At 31.8% G+C, this 23,742-nt stretch overlaps 1 pseudogene; it reads right to left on the minus strand.

Annotated features, from left to right (window-relative positions):
- Window positions 1-1,871: 1,871 nt before the first annotated feature.
- On the minus strand, window positions 1,872-17,321 carry LOC149033790 (uncharacterized; annotated as a pseudogene).
- Between the last annotated feature and the right edge of the window lie 6,421 nt (window positions 17,322-23,742).

Raw genomic sequence — 23,742 nt, forward strand, 5'->3', positions numbered from 1 at the left:
AACGTGAAACGAACGTTGATAATGAGATAATATAAATTTTCGTCAAAACGTACTGGTGGTCAACGATCGATTCAATTTCTTCGGGTAAATGCATTTACTACACAAAATAATTTTTAAAATATTTTTTTATATATATATATATATATATATATATATATATATATATATATATATATATATATATATATATATGTAGGAGTGTGGGGGGTGGGGGGGGGAGAGAAAAAAAAAAATAATCCCCTCCCTTTGGTGGTGTTTTTTTTTAAAAGAAAAAAAAAATCAATTCAAAAAAAAAAAAAGAGGAGGGAGCAAAAAACCAAAAACGAACCGTGAGGGGGATAGGATAAGGAAAAAAAAACCAGGGGAGGAGGGACCTCGAGGAACCCGCAGGCAAACAAAAAAGAACAGCACACGAGAACAGAGGCCGGCGCGCCCCCGCCAAAAACCGGGCCCGCGGGGCGGGGGGCCGACGCCGGGCGGGGGCCCCCCCCAAAAGGGGGAGAGGAGATAAAACGACACGGCAAGGAAAAAAAAAGAAGAGCCGCGGCAGACGCAAAGCCCGAAGAAACACCAGAACACGACGAGAGCAACGGACCAGCGACAGGCAAGAAGAATAAAACACCCCACAAAAGAACGAAAATATGAATTAAAATGTTATTACAAACCTAAAAAAACATAAGAAGAATAAAACGGAGCCCGCACCCCCACCACAAAAATAAAACAAACGGGGACGGGGGAAAAAAAAAAAAAAAAAAAAATAAATACAAAACAAATAATAAGGCAATAGTACAAAAAAAAAAATATAATAATAATAAAATGAAGTAAAGGAAGGCGAAGCGAGAAATTGCAAATGCCAACGAAAGGAAAACGGGGGAGGGGGAGGGGGGGGAGCAGCAGACACACACCACGCACCAGAACCACCCCCAAACAGACGAAGAGCGAAACGGAGAAAAAAACAACAAAAAACAAAAAAAAAAACAAAAAAAAAAAAAAAAAAACAAAAAAAAGCAGAACCCACAGACAAAACACAACACAAAAAAAAGATTTTTTTTGTTTTTTTTTGGTTTTTTTTTTTTTTTTTTTTTTTTTTTTCCCTTTTTTTTTTTTTTTTATATATATATATATATATATTTAAAATGACGATGAAATATTTTTATTGAATAATTCAATTAATAAGCGATTTGTTAATATTTCAAATTCTTTCGGTGTAAAAATAAGTATCGATCAATACTACGAACAAAACTGATTTATTATAAAGAAAAATGTATATTTATTTATTAACTTAACATTACATTTAAACAGCAATTTAAACGTGTATTAGTTTCTGTCGGTAAATGCATCGAAAGCTCCCAAGGAAGGGAGTTGATCTCGTGGTTGCCCGAGGTGGTTATCCCTTTTATATACACAATACTCTTATATGATTGACTTTAAATGCTTTATGGCATCAGAATGCGAAATAATTATTACCGGCAAATATCAACATGTTATAGTTTAGTTTTTTTTACTAACATTTTCTCACCAAAGAAAGACTAATCAACGAACAAATGAGTTTTACTCATTTTAGTACACAGATATATATTTTAATTAGATAGGTTTTGTTTAATATCTTACACGCATCTTACACGAAACACGATCATAAAAATCAAACTGAGGAAAGTAACGAAAATTTATACATATATGCGATGCAGATATTACAACACAGATTTCTGATCTTATGCAGTAGATTTTAATTTTACACATTAAACAAAAATTATGCATATATTAAAAATCTCTTTGTAACGTTAATAAGATTGTAGGTTTTAATTATGCATATCGAATAATAGAAAATGTTCACACAAAATTCCACTGATCAAAATCTAATCAACATTTACCTATTGACCTGTAACTGTATCTGTTTGATGATATCGTCGCCTTTCAGCCAAATTCTTGTTTTCCTCGTTCAATTGTGCAAAACAAACTTTAAAATCTGGTAGTATGGATGTTACAACGATTTGTTCCTGATCATAAACCTTTTTTCTACAACGAGAAGAAAAATATTTATAAAATACGAAATATTACTAATTAATAATAAATATTCCAATTAACCGATGAGTGCTAAAAAAGGAAGTTTTTAACTATTTGAAGAATTGAAACTTAGCTGAAATTCCAAGCTTTACAGTTGAATAAGCATTACCTTCATAGCTCTGTACAAGAAAAAAACGACAATGTTTGCAATAGCATAACCCAAATGAACCAGAAACATAATGAGTAATTTCACCAAACACTGTAAAATTCATGTAAAATTAATATTTCATGTTTCATAATTTATTTGATATATATATTTGTTAGTGTACTACTTCCCCCCCCCCCCAAAATTGAGAACCATCTATTACATAAAGGACTATACGAATATCATACGAATATTCAATATATACGAATAATAAAAGTTTGAGCAAGTGCAAAGTATGCATAATCCAGACACGCATATGTTGAAAGAAATAGCATGGTTACAATAAGTGAAAGAGTATTAATCCTAATAGAAATGGTAAAGGTCAATGTAACTGCAGCTACGACCAACATAGCATAAATAGGCACCTTATTTGGTAATCTCTAAAAAAAATCATTTGTACAAATAATTTATTATCATTCTATTTAAAAAAATCTTCTGTAAAACCTTATAGCAAAATTTCACTTACTCCTCTTTGTAAATAGTTTATTCCTAGAATAACATTTTCACTAGCAATAGACTGAAGTACACGTGTTGTACCATACATTGCACCTAAACAACTACTAAACGAAGACACATAAAGACCAGCAAGAAGAAGTACTGATAATGCAGAAATCTTTGATGCAATCATGAAATTTGTAAGAATTGCAACTCTAGTACAAGTTGCTGCCAAGAATAGCGAGAAACAAAGATATTGTACTGCTATGAAAGTTGACCTATTTATATATTATTTGATTTAAAATTCATTATATATTATATTTATCATTGTTAACAATTCTTACCCAGTTCCTAAAGCTGAAAATGTACCATGTGGTATATCAGTTGACGGATGTCTCAAATCACCACTCATATTAATACAAGGTAAAACACCAGTAATTGTTGCAAAAAAGACACCAAAAACTGTGAACCAAACTGTATCCACCTTGATAATCAGGAAAAGTATTGTTTCTTAAGTTCCCAGACAAAGATCTTTCAAATCCAGCATTAGTTAGTCAAATTATTTTATAAATTATCTGTAAAATAAATGTAATCATCATAACACTTGACAAATAATCTTACCAGGATTTTCATGTGTGAAACTACCAACTATAAAATGCATTCCGGCAAGAAGCAATATCAAAAGAATTACAAACTGCAATTTAATAACCCACTTAACACCTGCTACATTAATCACAAATAACAAAAAAGCAGCAGCACAAGCAAAACTTCTTTTTGCCTAAGCAATATCCAAACAAATTAAACCTGCTATAGATTCACCAAATCCTACAACATTTAGAGCACAACCTACAGGCTGGAATAAAATCAATTATCAATTTTCTATTTCATTTTTAATAAACTATTGTATAAACTATTTCCAATTAGTTCAAAACAGTAAAGAAGACTAATGGATCAACCAAATCTAGATCTTAATACGTGAAATAACAAAAAGTAGACACCTCCACTTTCTACTCTACATCGTTCACATATATCCACTGCAGATAATATAGTTACTAGTGCAATGCTAACTGTAAATAGTAGGCTGTATGAGATATAACGTAATGATGGTTATTTACATTATTACCTGTGTTGAGAAAATGATCAATATTGCATTTAATGCTCCAGCTTGACCAATTATCCCACCGATCTTAAGAATACAATAACTCCAAATCTATTAATAAGACAAGATGTAAAATCACCATCCCAAATAATACCGGTTGTGATATGGAAAAGTTAGATTTCCACTATGAATCAGAACTCTGAAATAATATTATTCCCAAACGAAGTAATATTATTACATTGTTGAATAATTTTAAATATAATATACTCACATCTCTTGAGCAAACAATTCATTTGCTCCAGTTTGATACATTTCTGGACCCAATTCTTCATACCTTCCATTATTTCTTTGTTGATTTCTTTGCATTTCTGTATTATGTAAATCATATCTAGACCAATAAACATTTCTTTCATCGTTAGGATCTTTATTTAGAGCTTGACCTTCGTTATTTGGTCCTATTCTTAATTGTAATTACAATATAAATACTTCAGTCAGAAAATTCTCATTGAAATAGATTTAGGAAAAATAGCTGCTTGACAAGTTGTGCAATAAATAGTAATGTATTAGTTATTAAAACATTAAAGCATTAATATATGTAAGGGTGAAAGAAAGACAAAGAGTGCGAGTGTATGGTTTACATGGAAAAATGAACGTGAAAGATTTGTAAAAATATGTAGCGATATGGATATGAGTGTGAGTGCACGAAGCGATATGAGTATTAGTGTGAGTACGTGTAGCGGTATGAATACGGGTGTGTGTAGCAAGAAAGAAAAGCGGGCTCTATGACGATATCAGCTGATGTTATCATTTTGTAGGCACCCCGAAATCTCTCCAATATTTCCGAACCGGAAATCAGGAAGAAGTCTTTTGTTACATCGGTTAGGTATAGTCTAAAGATTTCAAAAATGTTAACGGAAATGATTAGGACCATTGGTTGGGTGAGTGCATATATAAGCGCACTGAAGAAGACGGTCTTCGCCTTCTTGATTCGGTTTGACTAGTGAGTGTTACACGAGTGTGGTTACGGTTTCTGACTATTGTTACTTTTTCTTTTCGATTTTTATCCTAAACCATAATATTTAGGTATTCGTTATATTATATTAAACATTTCTTTTGTTTGAATTCTATATATCTTACATTTATTTCATGTATAAATAAAATAAAATCTTTTTACTACACATATTTAATACAACACACTTAACACTTTTGATATTAACATCAAAACTGAAATATGTACAAAAGCAATTATAGGTTAGGAAATATGTTTAACTAAATATGTAAAATTTTCAATATTATTTTCATTCACGATAACATTTTTGTAGTTGGATACTCTCAAGGACTTGCTTTTTTTTATCAGTACTTTAAATCACTGTTATCAAATAAAAGTTATCACGAAATTGTAACGTGTATTTTCAAACGTGCAGCACCTATGCTGCTTTTTATAATAATCTACATTTGATGGTAGAGAAACTAACTACATTAGAAAACTATGTATTGTATTCAAAAATAAACGCTGACATTACACTTAAGACATTTTCTATCATCAGCATTTTTTTTTAATTTCAAGTGAATATTTATTACAACTGCACAAATAAGCGAATGAACTCGCAACTAAAGATTTGTACTTTCACCTATTTACGCTTTAAACAATGAGAAGTTTTATACACAATTTTAAAAGGTTGAATAAAACGTTTGTCAAAAAAAACTAATCATTTAAAAAATTTCCTATATAAAATACTAATATAATAATTAACAAAAATTAAATGCTATATGCAAAAATAATTATTAAATTACTGTCAAAGCAAAATATCTTAACAACAACAAAATTTTTGTAACAGTTTTTTACCATTGAAATATTTTACATTTTTTTTTAAAACCTTAGAAATAATATTTAAAAATTCTATAAAAATTAATAGACAATATTAAATAGATTTGAAAAACAATTATTAAAAAATCTATCAATATATTAAATATATCTATTTATATTACGAAATGCATTGAAATGCCACATTTCAATAAGAATTTTGACGTTCTTTCAATTTTTAATGGATTTCAAATGATCCTTGTGGATTAAATTGTCACAAAAATTAAAGATAACAAGCAGGAGCCCATGAAGATAAAAAAGGTATCAGGAGGTATTCCAGTAGAGTAAGAGGTCCCAAAGAAAGAGCGCTCATTGATTAGTTACCAACCAACAAGCTCTTAGTAGACGCCCAGTCTCAAGGATAATATTTATTTATTAAAATAACTATTTTAAATACTTCCAGACTCTAATTATAAACTTTGAAGCACTCAGAATATTGTACAGACTCATAAAAATAGTATAAATTTATTAAAACTTATAAAAAATATATTAAAAGTACATTTTTTGGATTATCTCAGTGCATTTATGTATCCTATTAAAGCAACTATTAGCCTATATATTTGTCTTATATAAAAAATTAAATTAAAATACATCTAGACATAAATTTTAAGCAAATAGGCATTTAAAATATACTACAGAATTCAAATTAAATTCCTATTTGAAAAAATGTTTATAAAAAATGCTTCAGATATATTTATTTTGTAAAAAACGGGCAAATATTATAAAAAAAATATCTGTGATTGTAGGAACGCATAATAACGCCTAATTTATTTAATTGTAGGTATAAAATATAAATATTTATCGATTTATCCTATTTTTTAGACTTTGATGAAATTTCTTTATTTATAAAAAATAATAAAAACCATCTATTTTCTTAGAAATAAATTAAATAATGTAATGAATTTTTACCTACGCTTGAAAAATAAACAACTAATCAGATCTGTGGTATCACTGCTTACTAATACCATGAGATTAAAGACATACAAAAATGGTTAACGTTTATAGAAAACTTTATTAATAAAACTGTATCAAATAAATATAACAAGTAGTTGAAATAAGTTTTAGGAACACGGGGTGAGTACAAAGCGTTGTGTGTCGTGTCGTTTGTATAATGCCTTTAACTATTGTGCTCATTGTTTTATGTGTTGTTGGTCTGTTTTATCATTTGAAGTATAGTTTTATAAGCGGCCTGCTGAGGCGTGACTGTAGATACACGTCCGCTACAGATCTTAGAAGTGGTATGCTAACTAGCAGTAAAAATTATTACTTAAATGGTAAAACTGCGACGCCATCTGAACGGAAGATCACGCATCATTCCGCTAGAACAAAATCAACAAGTCTACCAGTCAATACACTTTGAATGCAAATGCAGGATATTTGCAGTGTAATGTATTAAATTTCAAAAATTATTTACGATGCAATAATTAAGTGAGTAATATTTTTTATTAGTAATTATTTGTTCTCTGTTCTGTCTTTAGTTATCACTAATTAAGGATAAAAATAGTTAAATGGGATGACTTGCTGTTCCATACTGTTCTGCTATAACCAAACAAAGATAATTTTCTAAATAAAATCCGAAAATACAGATTACTTCCAAACGTTACCATTATTCATGTTATTGCTACAAATACTAGTAAGTAAGGTTTATATTTTGTCATCGAAAATTCTACTAATTATAAAGTATATATGTGGCGGTGCGCGCTTAGCAGCGCCGCGGTCGTCCGAGACTGGCACCGCGCCGGGGGCCCGATCCCCCCGGGCCGAAGTTTGCCGAACGACGTTCAGTTCGAATCCGACTTAGAAAGCGACTAGACGAAAGAAACCGATTGACTGTAGAAAGAAACAATAAAGACTTATTTCTGACCTAGCATACCTAAACGGCTTACTCTTGTTTTACGATACTGAACTACGCTCTGTTGGAGACCTCACCTCATCCTCTCCAAAGTGGTGACCCCGACGTGATTGACGTGATTTACGTGATTTACGTGATATACGTAGTTAGTGTCGTCTTTGTGTTAGCTCTTAGTGCTTGATGTCATCGTGCCAACCGTCGTTAACTACCAGTTCCGCGCAGTACCATCCACGGGTACCGGACTGAGCGAGTCGCCGCTGACCAGCTAAGACCGCGGGACTCGCGACCCAGCCTCCAGCAAAATTCCCTGAAGTCGGAAGAATAGAGGATCAGGATTTCCTTTGTTCATTTCCTTTCTTCTCTTTGTCTTTCCTCGCATTGTTTGTACCGGTTCCTCTCACCTCTCCTCCCCTTCCTACCGCAACGCCTTTTTCAAACCAGAGACGTTACAGCCTCATCGTCTTTGTCTCGCCTGACGCTCACCGCGCTTGCGCCGCGACGTCGAACCGAACCGACGTCCCGACAGCCACCGGAACGGACCGAATGCCCGTCCGCCGCGCGCACTTGTCGACTCGGTAGTTGACGCGCTGTCTTCTCTCTCTCTCTCTCTCTCTCTCTCTCTCTCTCTCTCTCTCTCTCTCTCTCTCGGTAACCGACTCGGGCCGAAGCGTGCCGACGACACAGCGGCCCCATGCACTGCGCGTCGCCGTTTCTCACCCCCACTCCAATCAACGCCGAGGCCGGCGCTCCTCCGAGAGATTTGACACACGACGCAGAGACCAAGCTCTCGTCAGGTGCGCCAGGTGTCTCGAGTCCACCGCAGACACTCGCTACGGTGGGATCCGTCGAGCGTTGCGTGCTCCCCGCCTACTGGAGTATCAACCTGAGGCTCCGGTTCACGCAGGTCGAGGCAACGTTCGAGTCAAACAGGATTCTCTCAGATCGCTGCCGGTAAAACCTGCTGACGGCAAGCCTACCGCCGGAGGTCGCTCAGGAGGTCTCGGACATCATCCTGCGTCCGTTAATGTCCAACCGTTACATGGCGCTCAAAGAGGCGTCCTTAAGCTCCACGTGATTCAGCTCTGCAGAAGTGCGCTGGTTTGCCAGTGGCATTTCCGCCCTGGCCTCGCAGCTGGACCACCACGCAAGGGCATCAAATTTGCCTGACAACGTATTTGATTGGTCAGGGCTGAAACAGGATCGCTGCGACCGTTGCCCCTTCTACTTAGGGATGCTTTGATCGCAGTGGGGGCTCATTCACTCGGACATTCTCTCATTGTTCGTTGTACCAACAAGTCGCGCTACTCTTTATACTTTTTATAAAACCTTTGTATTCTTTTAACACGTAGTACACCACGATCTGTGAATAAAGCTCGTCCCAGGGGATCAAAGGTAAAATAGGAAATTTCTTTCTCTTTAAATCACGGACTCGCATTTGCCTGTTCCTTTGTCCACGGCCCGTTCCTTGATTTAAAGAAAACGCACATTAACGTCGCTAGTAACCACGGAAGGAAATTCCAAAATATATATTTAATCTCAATAAATATCTTTCTTTGAAATTTAAATCATATTTCTTCTTTTATTAACATAATATTTTGTCTGTGTTTATATTAAAATTCTGTTATATAAAGCTATGATTACCTTCTGAAGTAATCTTAGCAGTAGTTTGCATTATTTCCTCGTGGTACCTTATTATTCAATTGTAGTTGTTGATGTTGTTAAGAATTATACCTACTACTGAGTGAGAAAGTGCAGGAGAAGTATTAGGTAATAAAACAAGATTTGGTTAAGAAGAATTTGGGAGTAATACTGCATCTAATTTATCTGCTAGAAAATTCAAATTTGCGACTTAAATTACAATATTATTCCTGATTTTCAGAATTATTCCTTCTTTGTACTTCTTAAGATTGTCTTAATTGTAATTGTAGCTGAGTAATTGTTTTACGCATTGATTGTAATTCCCGTTGTTAAACTTATAAAAGTGGACAACACTTTTGTATCGTTTTACCCTTTACTTGCAATTGTTGTACTTGATTTTGTTGGCCTTCAGAAATTTACAATAAATTATCATAGTGTTCTGCAGAACTTATATTAAAATAAAGTATACAATTAAATATGTATATATAAATGTGATTAATAAAATCTTTGATGTCTTACCATGCTGTGACTGTTTCATAGTTAATAGTAAATATCCCCAAAATTTTCCAGAAAATAAATTTTCCATCGTTGTTGTTTAAGGACCATCATCCGTAAAATTTTCTAACACTTCTTCTTCATTTTGATCAATACAGCAACCTGCAGTAGCAGCAGAAGTGAGAAACTTTCTATCTTTAAAAGTTCCTAACCTTCCTTTTAATTTAACGGTTCTTAAGGGAACTCGTCACCTTCGAGCGCAAAAAAAGCGGTTTTTTTGTGAATATTTTTTGCAGCAAGTTTTTTTCATTTCAATACAAATTTTTTGTATATGTAAGTTATATATCTAAACTATATTCACAATTTTTTGTGTGTAAAAATATTGTAAATTGTTTTGTCTGTGGCCACTTATCTAAGAATCCAAAAAAAAGGTTGTTTTGTGAGGCCCTCACTGGCAAATGTTTGTTAACCAGAAACAAAAAAACCGAGTGCTATAATTTAGTAGAGATGTTGGCGCAGGATATAAACGAAAGGAAATTTTAATTTTTTTATTTTTTTTTAAAATAGTCAATTTTTTGCGAAAAATTGACATTTTTGCAGAAAAATCGCTGAGTTTTTTAAGAAAAAAAAGGTATTTTTTCGAAAAATCCTTTCGTTCATTCCCTAGATACGTATATCTAGTTATACTGTACAAAATTTGGTAAGGATCGGATAAATGGTCTGGACGCAGCGAGGGTCACCGTTTTGAAAACGGGAATAGGAGAAATAAACGTTTGAAGTTTTGGTAACTTATTAAGAGCGCTACGGCGCGTTTCGTTTAAACTACTAGAGTTTCGTAAATAAGGCGCGGATCTTTACCAAAATTTGAAGAAATATTTTTGAAATAATATTCTTTCAGAAAATCTAAAAAAAATCGATTTTTTTGTGGACGTGTCCCTTTAACTAATCATAACTTCTAGTAAAAGACTTTCCATATTTAAAAGTTCCTAACCTTACTTTTAATTTTACGATTACAAACTAATCGTAAATTTAGTAAGAAACTTTACAATTTTTAAACTTAATAACAATACTTTGAATTTTACGAATCATAGCTAATCGTAACTTCTAGTAAGAAACTTTTAATCTTTATAGGTTCATATTCTTACTTATATTTATACAATTCTAGGGTAATCGTAATTTCTGGTAAGAATCGTTGCCTATTTAAAATTTTCTAACCTTACTTTAGTTTTACGATTCTTCTTTAATCGTAACTTCTAGTAAGATATTTTTCATATTTAAAAGTTAGTAATCTTACTTTAAATTTTAGAAATCCTAACAAGTCATAGCTTTTAGTGAGAAACTTTAAACTGTTAAATCTTTTTACCTTACTTTTAATTTTACGATTCCTAACTAATTGTAACTTCTAGAAATAGACTTTCTATCTTTAAACGTCCCTAACCCTACTTTTTATTTTACAATTCTTAACTAATCATACCTGCTAATAAGAAAAATTCTATCTTTAAAAGCTTCTAACCATACTTTTAACTTTAAATTCTATAGCTAATCGTTACTTTTTGTTAGAAACTTTTAATCTTTAAATATTTCTAACCTTACTTTTAATTTTACGATTCTTAAACAATGCTAACTTTTAGTAAGAAACATTTTATCTTTAATGGTTCTTAAACTTACTTACATTTTACGATTCTTAACTAATCGTATCATGTAGTAAGAAACTTTTAACCTTTAAAAGTTTCTAACTTTACTTTTAATTTTACAATTCTATAACTAATACTCACTTCTGGTAAGAAACTTGTAATCATTAGACGTTACTAACCTTACTTTTAAATTTACGACTGTTAACTAATCGGTATTTTGAGTAAGAAAATTTATTCTTTAAAGTTTCTAGCCCTACTTTTAATTTAACGATGGTTAACCAATCGCAACTTCTATTAGGAAACTTTTGATCGTTAAAAGTTTCAAACCTTACATTTTTTGCAATTTTTAGCTTATCGTAACTTCTAGTAAGAAAATTTTTATTTTTAAAAGTTTTTATATTTACTTTTAATTTTACAATTCTATAACTAATCGTAACTTCTTGTAGGAAACTTTTAATCTTTTAAATCACTAACCTTACTTTTTATTCTACGGTTTTCACATATTCGTAACTTCTGGTACAAGACTTTCCATATTTAAAAGCTCCCAACCCTACTTTACATCTTACGATTCCTAACTTATTCTAACTTTCAGTAAGAAACTTTTCGTCTTTGAATGTTCCGAGTCTAGCTTTTGTGTAACGATTCTTAACTAATCCTGACTTTAACTAAAAAACTTTTTATCTTTAAACGCTCCTAATCATAGATTTATTTTAATGATTCCTAGCTAATCATGACTTCTAGTGAGAAACTTTATATCTCTAAATTATATCTGCCTTACTTTTAATTTGACGTTTCTTAAAAAATCCTAACGTATGATAAGAAACTTTCTATTTTAAAAAGCTCATAACCTCACATTTAAAAATCTTCTCCCAACAGATCTTAACTTATAGTAAGAAACCTTTTATCTTTAAAAGTTTTTAACCCTAATTTAAATTTTACGATTCTCAAATAATCGTACCTTAAAGTAACAAACTTTTTATTCATAAAAGTTCTAACCTTAAATTTAATTTTACGATTCACAACAGATCGTTACGTTTAGTAAAAAAAATTCGATCCTTAGAATTCATTACCTTACGTTTAATTTTACGATTCCTAACTAACCGATACTTTTAGTAAGAAACTTTTAATTTTAAAAAGTATTAAACCTTAATTTTAATTTTACGATTCTTTACCAATCGTTTCTATTAGCAAGAATCTTTCCACATTTAAAAGTTTCTAACCCTGCTATAAGTTTTACGATTCTTTACTAATCATAACATCTAGTAAGAAACTTTTATTTTTAAAAGTTTTTAACCTTACTTTCAATTTTAATATTCTTTACTAATCGTTTCTTTTAGCAAGAATATTTTCATACTTTTAAGTGTCTAACCTAACTTTTAATTATACGATTTACAAGTAATCGTAACATATAGTAAGAATCTTTTCATCTTTAAAAGCTCCTAACACTACTTTTAATTTTATGTTTCTCAGCTAATCGTCACCTCTAGTATGAAACTTTCTATCATAATGAGCTATTACCATTGCTTTTATTTCTACACTTTTTACCTAAGTGTGAGTTCTAGGAAGCATTTACCAATCTTTAAAAGCTCCTAACCTTAGTTTTAAAATTACGATTCTTAACTTATCATAGCTTTTAGTTAAAAACTCTAAAGCTTTAAAAATTACTAACATTATTTTTAATTTATCGATTCTTAACTTATCGTTACTTCTAGTAAGAAACTTTCCCCTAATATAAGCTTCTAAGCTTACAATTCATTTTATGATTGTCAACTAATCGTAACTTCTGGTAAACATTTTTCACATCTAAAAGTTTCTAAGATTACTTACAAATTTTACGATTCTTAACTAATTGTAATATCTAGTAGAAAACTTTTCACCCTAAAAGTTCCTAACTTTTCTTTAATTTTCCAATACTTATTTAATCGTAACTTTTAGTAAGATACTTTTAATATTTAAAAGTTTCTAGCCTTACTCTTATTCTTTCGGTTCTAAACAACTAGTAACATCTAGTAAGAAGCTTTCCTTCTTTAAAAATTCTAATCCTTACTTTTAAATTTACGATTTCTAACTAATCGTAACTTCTAGTTAGAATTTTTAAATGTTTTCACGCATCAAACTGTACTTTTAATTTTACGAATAAACTAAAATCGTAAGTTCCAGCAAGAATCATTTTATTTTCCAGAGTTTCTAACAGTACTTTTAATTTTACTCTTTCAAACTAATCGAGACTTCTAGTGAGAAACTTATATCTTTAAAAGATCTGAAGTTTAGTTTTGATTTTACGATTTTTATCTATTCGTTACTTCTGGTAATAATCTATTCATCGTTAATAGTTCCTAGCATTACTTTTAATTTTAGGATTCTTACCGAATCATGACTTTTAGTTAAAAAATTTATCTAATTAATTGTTTTAAACCTTACTTTTTATTTTACGGTTTTTAACTAGTCGTTACTTCTATAAAGAAACTTTTAAACTTTTGTTACGTCCTAGAGGACGAAGTTAGATTCTACGCGTTACGCGGATGTAAATTCTTTTTTTGCTTGGTAGCTTTAATTTTGTCCTTTGCTATCTGACAAACTCCTTTCGAACGAAAGATATTCGTGATTGTCTACGACTAACGCAACATAATCACTTACTTTGCCTAATTCTAAAGGGTTTCCATCTTCTAGCGAATGGACTAGGACGGTAGGAATATCTAAAGGAACGGTTTTGTCTAAATAATTATAAACTTTGACCATACATCTTCCTCCTTCGACATCTACTACTGTATCTTTAAAATATACACCAGGACCTGCATTTCTTCCTCTAGCTAAACCTCTGCGAGTTTCTGGACTCAAAACACATATTCTTACATTTGACGTTTGCTTCGGCAGGAGAAGTCTAATGGTTGATTCGAAAAAGGGAACGTTGACACCTTTGAACTCTACGGTCCGATTATCGTACCTGGGTAGAGCGACTTTATCTTCAAAAAATTCATCTTCTATAACACCGTCGACTTGCAAACTTATTTTGGCCGGTACTACGTTGAAAGGTAAACATTTGCCGTACACGCATAGAGTTACCATACCTATTGAGTCGAATTCTGTGGATAAGCCTCCTATTCCGAACAAGCGTCGAATAAATGTACCGTTAATTTTAGTTTCGGGGGGGGGAGTGCAGTCCATCTTATTATATTAAAATCTGCTCCGGTGTCTGCAGCCAAGATGATTTTTCCTACTCCTTCTAACCATGTAGCTACTAGTTTTGCTTTACCCCCTTGTCTTTTTGTCGAAACCTTTATTGGGAATTCCTCAGGTAAAAAGGTTCCTTCCTGTAAAAATTTTTTTTCCTGTGAGTACGTCTGATAAATCTCGGACAAGAGCTACATAGGCAGTTTCTGATTTTTCCTGTCCCGATATTGCGCGAACTTCTGCCGGTTTCAGATTTTGCACGGTTAGGTCTCTAACGGGAGTGCAGTTTTCCGAAGGCGGTACAGTCTGTTTCGACTCTTGCGCAGGGACAAAATACATGGTAGGACAATAATTATTCTTGCGGTAATTATTTTGGAGATAGGTGTTTTGGGAGTTATAAGCGTTATTTTTATAGCCCAGGATTTGTCGATCTATACTTCGTCTTGTGTCTGTTTAGCGACCTGGATTAAAGTTGTTATTATATCTAAGGTTAATAAGTCGTTCGGAATTGCGGTATTCGGAAACGTTCGTTTGTCTTGGTTGTCCAGTCTCATTCCTGAGATAGTCAGTGCGTCTTTTTCTGTCTTCGGTATTTTCGCGATAGTTGTTTCTTTAAAAAGGTGAATGACCTTTCGGTTAATATGTTTGGTTTAATAACATACCGATGTTTGTACTTCCCGCGATTTCTGCAGCTCGGTCAGTAGCTTCCCCTAGATTAGCAAACGATGTGTTTTGCATGCCCGTACGTATGGATAGGTTTTGTCTGTCTATGAATCTATTTATCACTAACTGATCTACCTGCACGTCTGCGATAACAGCGAGTTTCATGGGGTTAACTCGGAGCGATTTCTTCAGATCAACTTCTATTAGATGTGTTCTATGGGTATAATTTATTAGGCTTTCGTGGCACCCCTGTTCCCAACGCGCTAGTTCTGCGAGGAATTCAAGCGTAGATTTACTCGGTCTGAAGTTAATTTTTAATTTTTTAATAAATGCTTCAACAGACTCTAACTCGGTGTTCGCGAAAATATCGTCTGCAATACCAGTTAATCGGCTTTTAATGCAGAATCTATCTCGGTGATGGGGTAATTCTGTAGAGATTGGGCAGCCCGTAAGCAAGCTTTTCTGAAAATATCATTTCGCGAATTGTTTCCGTCAAACTTCAGTATTTGTTCAATTATTTCTCTTAGTGAATATGCATGATTAAAGGTGTTAAATTGCGAGAAAGCAAGAGAAACGGGAGTGTGAGTGGAAGGAGAGTATGATTGTTCGGAGTTCGCGGGTTTTTCTAATTCTTCAAATCGCGCCTTTAATTTTTCTAATTCTTTGTTTTTTTGTCTAAGTAATTCCGTGGCCTATTCTTTTTCTAATTGCATAGCTTTTCTCTCTTCGTTAATCCGTTTTTCCTTTTTATTTATCTCCTTCATCATTATCCCGATTTCTTCTCCGGATAAGTTAGCCTTACTGCGAGTGCTCATTGCTATTTTCTATCACTATCTCCAACGAAAGACGAACTCGTGTCCCACTTCTGACACCAATTTTGTTACGTCCTAGAGGACGAAGTTAGTTAAATAGTTTAAGTAATGCCTGTTATCGTCACTTTGCTTTCACCGAGTTTAACCGGGACCAGGCTAATTCGATTCTTGTTTAAAACAGTGATATAGTCTGGCAAAAAGAGTACGGAAAGTCGGGTGGATATCGGAATGTTTGATGCAAAGAAGAAGATTTGTTGACCACAGCTCTGATTTATTGATAAAATAAAGGATAAAAATGATTGGTGACTTACAGTATTTTGGTACAGTTGCTGGTTGCTTACGAGATTGCACAGGAGGCTTGGGCTGGTTTCTTTCCTAAAAGGGTCGAGACACTCAAAGACCCGAAGCTAATTTATTTATTATAAATGATCAATCGAATAATATTTAAATATCGAATAGCGGATAGCTAGTAGTAACGATCAAAATATAAGTGGAAATCGAGCTATAATTGAACTATAAATGAAAAACGTAAGTGACTGAAACTACAAGTGAGACTATAAGTTGAAATTATCTGTTTTAAAAGAAAAACCGTAAGTGTGAACAAGAAAACCTAATAATTGTAAGTGTCTAACTGGCAGTGAAGTCAAAATCGTAAGTTAAGGTAAAAACTGTAAGTTATAAGTGAAAACTTAAAGTGCGTGGTGAAAACTGAAAGTGAGAGGTTAAACTGAAAGTGCGTGCAGGGGCGATGTTCTCTGGCTTTTATAGCCCTCGAAAATCCTTCTTGGAAGAGGTAGCTCTGGTACCCCTACTCTTAGTCCTTAAATAGCCCAAGCTTCCTAGGCATTCTCGTTCGAGAAAATCTTCATGTCCTTATGGACTACTAATACATCTACATATCTAATATATTTTTACATATTCCATATATATCTTACATCTTCCATATCCATATATATTCTCGTAGCCTAATATTCCTGCATTTATATCCTTCTTATATTTGTCATACGTATTTGGTTAATTATTCCTAATTACATTTTGTTAATCCATAATCAACATCAATTCATTATTCTCGAACGATTACATTTCATTATCTTATCATTAACTACATACTTGGCGCGATTCTAACGATGAGAATATTTATTCTTTATTCTAGGACGTCTCTAATTCCGCATATTTAGTCATTCATTCAATCCGTAGCTAGTTGCATAGTTTCGCAAGTAACATTGTCTGGAGGCAAAAATATTTAAAAATTATTTTTGGTTCCAGAAGGTTCTAGAGACTAACATTTCTGTTAGACCTACATGAACTTTACCAGCGTCTGTTAGCTTGGCGACACTCGGTCGTGGAAAAATGTTTTATGGTTTGAGAGGTTTAATAATTGGTTGCAAAGGGGTATGGGTATTCTTCAGGATTTTGGTAAGGGTTGCTTACCCGCGTTGTAGGTGGCATTGTTATGATAGGCTTCTTATGTAGAACATAGGTGGAGGTTCTGAACATTGTTATTGTGAAGAAAATCTTTGGAAAGGTTTTCTTTTTATTAGTGATTCTTCTATGCCTATGCATCTGTAAAATTTATGAGCTAGCTAATGGATCCATGTAAGGAAATTGGAGCATATTTGTTGCTACTGAAAACCTTTTCGTCTGTTGCATTACGAGTCTCGAACTTGACTCTTTTCCCTTGACACTTATTTATTCTTTGATTGCCCTTAAATGCTGGGTAAAAGGAAGGTCTCTGTTCAGCAATAAATATTAATGGCGCTACGGAAAGTCTTGGAGTAGTGTCGGATTTTTATGTATGAAAATGGTATTAATCATTCTAGGAAAAGGTTCTTCAAGGTATAATTTATGGTTCCGACTTGTATCTTGCATAGTTTATTCCAAAAAAATAGAATGAATATTCGAGAAATGCGAGTAATAGTAATTCTTTTACGTGTACTACTTATACTTGTGTCTATTGTTATTTGGCAAACTACTTTAGTAATGTCTCGCGGAACTAGATTTGAATTGCTGCGAAAAAATTTATGTGGCAAATCGTGGCGAAACGTCACACTTTAAAGGTTCCTTACCTTACTTTTATTTGTACTATTCCTAACTAATCGTTTCTTTTAGTAAGAAACTTTTCATCTCTAAAAGTTTCCACCTTTACTTCTTATATTACAATTCTTAGCAAATCATAACTTTTAGTAAGAAACTTTCTATCTTTATTAATACCTAACATTACTTTAGTTCAACGATTCTTAATAGCTTATGACATCTAGTAGGATACTTTCCTTATTTAAAATTCCTAACCATACTTTGATATTACGATCCTAAACAAATCGTAACTTCTAAAAAGAAACTTTCTATCTTCAAAAGTTCCTAACCTTACCTTTAATCTAACAGTTCTTAATTATTCATAACTTCTAGTAAGGAACATTCTATATTTTGGAGTTACTAGCTTTGTTTTTAATTTTCTGATTCTTATCTAATCGTCACTTCTGGTTAGAAACTTTCACTTTTTAAAGTTTCTAACCTCACTTTTAATTTAACGATTCCCAGCTAATTGTGACATTTAGTAAGAAATTACTATTTTTAAAAGTTCCTAACCTTATTATTAATTTTACCGTTCTTAACTAATCGATACTTCTAGTAAGAAACTTTTAATTTGAAAAAGTTTGTAACCTTACTTTTAATTTAAAGATTCATTACCAATCGTTTCTATTAGCAAAAATCTTTTCACATTTGAAAGTTTCTAACATTACTTTAAGTTTTACGATTCTTAAGTAACTGTAACTAATGGTAAGAAACTTTTCATATTAAACAGTTCCTTACCTTACTTTTATTCTTAAGATTCTTAACTAATCGTAAATTTTAGTAGGAAAATTTCTATCTTTAAAAGTTTCCAATCTTACTTTTAATTTTACGATTCTTTGCTAATCTTAACTTTTAGTAAGAAAAATTTCATCGCTAAAAGTTTCTAAGCTTACTTTCAATTTTACGATCCTTAAAAAATAGTTACTTCTATTAAACACTTTCGATCTACAAAAGTTCGTAGAATTTATTTGTATATATATGCTTGGGAATTAATCTGCCTAATCAGAACGCTCAACAGTTGTCGCTTAATGCAGACTCGCCATAACTCATCTCGGCGGTGAAGAATCGCCGTGACGCCGGCTTCTCAGGCAGCCATTATTCAATTGTTCTCAACGACTCGTTCCAACCGCACGCGTCTTCTCAACTTTATCCTACGTCTTCTCACAAAGTACAAGTTCAGTGGGATTAATATAATTCTCATCGTCCGGTTCATAAGTGATTAATATAATCACGCCGTCTCTAGTCCACTCATTGTAATATTCTCAGTGTAAAGTTCGGAACGTAGTCCGCTCAACGGCTACTCATTTCAAATCTCAACCGAAACGCGGTGTACTCGTACGCATTTTAATAAATCTGACCACTCACTGCAAATGCTCGGCGTTCTTCTCATTTAAACTACTCATTTCCTCAACAATATAAGTTCGTAGAAATATTTAAACAAGTACATTAAAGGGAGGCTATAGAAAGCCACATGTATCTATCAATTAGTACAAGACCAGATTTAACTTATATAGAGCAAGCAGATATATGAAGATACCAACAAGGGCGCATTGGAATTTTGTTAAAAGAATCATTAAGTATTTAAAAGGTAAAATAATTATAGGAATAGAATTAAAGAGAGGAAAAGAGTTACAAATACAAGCATAGAGTGATGCAGATTATTCAGCGGATAGTGAGACTAGGAGATTAACTACAGGTTATGTAATACAACTTGGTATGAGTACAGTATCATGGATATCTCAAAAGCAGTCTATCGTTGAATTATCTATTTCAAATACAAATTTTATAGCAGCATGCCAGTAATCAAGGGAAATAGTATCGATAAGAATATTAATAGGAGAACTTTTTAAAGAGAATAGGCTACAAGCGATACTCTAAATAGATAATCAGAGCTGCATTCAAATAATAAATAATCCAGTGATGCCCATCAGGACAAAGAATACTGATATCAAGTATCATTATGTACGTGAAAGATATATAGAAGGAACATTTGATTTAAAGCATGTTAGTACGAAGGAAGAATTGGGTGATATACTATCTAAGGCATTGCCACGACCACAATGTATATATTAAAGAAATATAATATGTCAAGAGTTGTGATTAAAATATTGAATAAGATAAATTGATTAAATCGGGAGACTTTTGAGCAATGTTGATTTAGTTTATGAATGTTACATGATAGGTTAATGCTAGCCACCTAAGATGTGGCGGTTAATTTGAATTTATTAAATTGATATTATTTTAGTAACTTTCGTTTTTTGTTTTTCTTAGCGATAAGTTTTTATCCATGATATTCGTTTTTCTTTTTTTCTCTCCTATTCTCCTTACTTTCATATTGTAACAAGTGTGCAATAAATATTTCTAATTTTATTAAAGAAATGCTTTCATTTTTATTAATCCTTAATATAACTTAAAATATTTTCAAAATAAAATTTACAAAAAGAAAAACTCTTATGCACACTTTATGAAACACATCTCTAACAATAGATGTACAAACTTTTGATTCATCCTAATAATAAAAATAAGAATTCTATTCTAAAAAAAAGTAATTAAATAATTGAACACTAACACAATTAACCTTTTCGTTATATTTCATGTTGTTTATTTATTAGTGTATTTATTAAAACTTTATATAACTAAAGGATTAAGTATAACATTACGTTAGGTTTTTTAGATAGTAATTTTGTTTTATCCAGACACAATAATGTGTATTAGTTCTTCAAAACCGGCCAATAAAATAAAAATAAACATATTTTATATATATACTAGGGGTGCCCCGGCCAAGCGTTGCTGGGGCTAATAAATATGTAGATAGATCTGAATCTACCAACATAACATTTGTCTTTTCTTTCTCTTTCTTCCTAATATCGAACCAACTACGCATGAGCAGTAACATCAGATCACCACTTACTTCAAATCATTTAAATTTACATTGTCTGAATATAGACACATAACATTAGTCTCTTATTCTATTTTTTCTTAATATCATTTTAAAGGAATAATAATTATGGTAGATCACCCTTATGACTCAGGGGTATAAGAAATATACGAAAAACTATTCTCATACCTACCAAATATACACAAAAAATTTCATATAAATCGAACAAGTGGTTTCGGAGAATAAGAATAACAAACACTACGACAGGGGAATTTTATAGAGATAAGATATATTACATAATCATTACATTATATATATATATATATATATATATTAAAAATAATTCAATAATCATTGTTAAATTGTAAAAAGGACAGATAAAAAATAAATAAGATCAGTACATAAGGGTCGTATCCAAGAATGAATTCGATCAAAAAATTCGAATTAACAATAGACTTGATATTCAACGAGAGCATCATTTCCTACAGCGTTTTGATGGAAAATTCAGCAATTGAAATTATCAGCGTACTACTTCCGAAGATGTATTGTCCTAAACCATTAAAACCAAGAATGTATACTATGCTAATACATTTAGCCATTGCCAATCTTTTCGTAAGCGAAACCTATTTTTATTTTTTATTTTCCTCTTCTCTCTTATTTTCCCACCTTTTCTCTGATTATCTTAAAATTTGATAAAATTTCTCAAGGTATGCTTCTATATTTTCTCCATTCATTTCTTTTCTTATACATTTCCTTATCTTCTTTAAGCTAAAAAGAAAATAATCCATTTTTCTACGTTATATTCTCTAATTCTTTTTCATAGCATTTTGAAATTCAAAAAGAAAATTTTTAATTTTCTGTAATAATATCTCCTTATTCTTTATCATATCTTTCTTAATTTTAAGAAAAAAAAGTTAACTGTCACTCCATTAATTCCATCTTATTTTGAACATCTTTAACCTCAGAAAGAAAATTTTTTTTTCGCTGATATTTGTCATCTCAGTAACTATCTCATCTCTGTTAATATTTAAAAGAAAGTAGCTCTTTTTCTTCATTAATTCCTTCTCATTATTTTTTTTATCTTCTTCAATTCCAAGAAGAAAAGCACCTATTTTCTTTATTATTTTTATCTTATCCTTCATCTTATCTTTTCCAACCTAAAAATAAAAATTTAATTTTCTCTTCGTTAATCTCATGTCATAATTTTTCTTAGATTTTATAACCTTACTAAGAAAATGATTCATTTTCTTTATTGATTTCATCTTATTTAAATTATCTCTTTTAATCGCCCAAAATAGTGACGTATTTTCCAATAATCTTTTTATTTCTGTCTTTGTAATAGCTTTCTCAACTTGAATAAGAACAGCATCTTCATTCTTCACTAATTTTATATCATTCTGATTGTTATCTTTTATAATCTGAGAAAGAAAAGCTTCCTTTTTTCATTAATTTCTTCTCATTCGTTTTCATAATTTCCCTAATTTAACGAAAAACAGCTATCTTTCTCTTCCATAAATCCGTATTACTCTTGTTGATATCTTCTTTAATCTGAGAAAGATAAACCTTCCTTTTCTTATATTAATTTCTACTCATTCTTTTTCTAACTTCTGTAACTTCGAAAAAAACTGCTTCTCTTCTCTTCTACGTTCTCTTCGAAAATAAGAATCCAATTTCTCTATCCCTTATTTTCTCGTCTTTTATTCTCGAAGTTTCTGATTTCCCCACTAGTTTGTCTCTATTTCTTTCTTTACAATATTTTATTCTCGCTGATTCCAGTAGTTTTACTAGGTTCTCTCTCTCACTTTTCTTTCTTCATCAAATTCTAAAAATAAAAAAAACTTTTATTTTCTTCTACGTTTATGTTCTTTCTTACTTCACATATATACATATATATAATCGGTTCTCAAAACTTTGAATACGTAAAACTTATACTACGTGCGCAAGGGGAGAATATCTAAGTACTCAAATGTTAGTTGTAACATGCTTACTTCATTGCGCCCATACAGTCTGTCTTCTTGCGTTAGAATGATAAGTTGTGCATTAATTACCCTGAGCATACAGAGAGTTGCTCGATGCAAAATTCCTAGAAAATCTTATTGCCTACATTGTTGGCGCGACGACCGCTACGCTAGCTGACGGAGTAAGTAGGAAGTTACGCATTTGTCCCTGCAAATATTTTGGCGCTAATATTACAATAATTAAAACAAATTTAACAACACGATAAGGTGGATTCTTCAAGTCTTTCATAACCACTAACACGGTTACTATATAACAGGAGAGCGATCGTGATGTATTGCAAGTGTCCGAATATGAGGGTACAGATATTTTGCCACTAAAACGCGATAGTGTTGCTAATGTGAGGTTTTTAAAACTATTGTCGATGGAATATTTATATATATATATATATATTTTTTACACTATAGAACCAATTTTACAAAGCTATATTGGTAAGGTTGACTATTTAATTCAACGAGCAATAGTTACAAGTTCGTCTGTGGTATCCCTATTATCATTACAAGTTAATACATTATCTACATTATATTATGCAACAAGAATATTAAATAAAAGATTTACAGGCTTTGGTAATGAATGTTATTGATAATAGAAATTTCATTTTAAGAGTAAACATTCGAAGTAATAATGCTTAATTTAATAAATTTAAAGATTTAGTTTAAAGCTTTTCTGTTAAACAATAAGTCATAGTAATCACATAGTCTTGAAATATAGCAAATGTCAATTATTATTGACTACCTGAATATTTAATCTATTACAATGAAAGCAATATAAACATAGCAGATGGCGTAGTTAGTTATATAAAATTTGATACAACTAAAAATAATGAAATTGTAATGATAGATAGACTAAGTATTCTTTGTTCAAATTCCGTATTAGATAATAATGAAAGCTTGCAAGTCTCAG

Source organism: Polistes dominula, unplaced genomic scaffold, assembly GCF_049000335.1.
Source record: "Polistes dominula isolate Pdom_NZ unplaced genomic scaffold, Pdom_raw_medaka scaffold_101, whole genome shotgun sequence".
In the NCBI taxonomy this organism is placed as follows: domain Eukaryota; kingdom Metazoa; phylum Arthropoda; class Insecta; order Hymenoptera; family Vespidae; genus Polistes; species Polistes dominula.